Genomic DNA, 1,652 nt, shown 5'->3' with positions numbered 1-1,652 from the left:
TCAAAAGAGTAAATAAAGAAACAGCCAAATGAAAAGCTAATAAAGGACCAGTAATGATATTATACTGACATAATGGAAAACAACCAAATTGTGGCCTGTTGTTAAAAAGCAGAAGTGACATCTGTTGTCAAGGTTGTGGCACCATTCCCTCTCCTAGCCAACAATTTCAGACGCCAAAAACTTCCAAGTTGAAAATATACCTTATGACCTGGTGAATGAATGCCTGGAATATCAATTAGGGGAAAGGCTACATACAGAGAGAGAGAGAGAGAGAGAGAGAGAAAAGAGAAAGAGAGAGTTGACAAAAAAGTTGTCGGCATGATGTTCTGAATGTTCTTTGGAATTTTCTTAAAACCTTCAGACTCATAGATGATAAATCATCAGGTCCACACAGCTGCTGAAGGGTGGTTATAAATGCTGTGGAATCTAAAATGGATATATCTGTTATGGCTTGTACCTGTTTGCTTCCTGCCCCTACGCTACAGGCAAATGTGCCCGAAAGTCATAATCTTGCAACCCCAACAAAAGTCTAAGCTGTAATGATGGCAGGATTAGCAATCACCTGTGGGGGGCTAGCGCTGAGAAATTAGTGATGGATTAGTGTTGGGCGCTGTTTTGGGGGTGGGGGGTTCAGGGCTGCACAGAAATCATGTTTCACCAACATGTTTTGACAACAAAGTAGAGTTCAGAGGGGATGTGGTATGCTTGACATGAATTTAAATGAGGCAGGCTGTAAGTTATTGACAATCTGTGCATGTTTTCCTGAATTCCTGCTCTGTGCTGGGCAGATCGCAGTGTTGTAAAGCTGGAGGTTATGGGAATTCCATGGATAGAAGACCTGGTGGAAATAGTCTTTCCTATTTCCCAAACACAAACATTGTGGGGCGAGAGCCCATCAAACTTAATTATGAAGGGGAAATGTTTACTTTGCTGCAGATTTTGGCTCAGTTGATGGCATTTGCAGCTTGCTAGCCCCAGGGAGATGTGGTGGATTCATTACTGACAGGGATGCCAACAGATTTGCTGGGCCAGGACAGGCTGATTAGACCAACTCAGCCCAACACCCTGGTCAACTCCATGCAACACCCAAACCCATAGCATAACCCTAACCCTAAACCCTGGCAGAGTAGACCTGAGTTGAGCTTTAGCTGACCAGGGCATTAGGGTCAGTTGACTGGGCTGAGTAGCCTGGGTACCATCTGTATTCTACCGGGCTCCTTACACTCGCTACCTAAAAAATACTTAAGTAAAAGTATTTTTTAGGTAGTAAAGTATTTTTTAGATAGTAAGTGTAAGGAGCTCCGTAGAATACGGATGGTACCCAGGCTATGGGCTGAGTTGATATAGGGCCGATTCATCCTGATTCCCCATCATGCTCTGCTGGAAGCATGAAACAGCACAGATGAACAAAAGGTGTACCATACACAAAAAAAGTGTACCATTCAAGAACTTCCTGTGCACATTTTAGTTCACATTTCAATGTTGAGGATGAAGTAAAAAAAGGCAACAAATATGGAAGGAAAGAGATTATAGAACTCTGATATGAGACATTTCAATTTTTTTCCAATAAAACAACAAACGTTTTTCTGATACATTTTCTATCGCTGCAGATGGAGGAATAAAAGCAAGTGTTGCATATATAAAAAGAGACA

General features: G+C 41.9%; 1 protein-coding gene across 4 annotated transcripts in view; it reads right to left on the bottom strand.

Annotated features, from left to right (window-relative positions):
• LOC118422062 (DNA repair protein RAD51 homolog 2-like) overlaps positions 1–1,652 on the bottom strand; it is a 56,830-nt gene that overhangs the window by 12,002 nt on the left and 43,176 nt on the right. The window lies entirely within an intron of this gene.

Source organism: Branchiostoma floridae, chromosome 1 (assembly GCF_000003815.2).
Source record: "Branchiostoma floridae strain S238N-H82 chromosome 1, Bfl_VNyyK, whole genome shotgun sequence".
Classification (NCBI taxonomy): Eukaryota; Metazoa; Chordata; class Leptocardii; order Amphioxiformes; family Branchiostomatidae; genus Branchiostoma; species Branchiostoma floridae.
The sequence above is the reverse complement of the archived record's forward strand: the minus strand, read 5'-3'. Positions and strand labels throughout refer to the sequence as shown.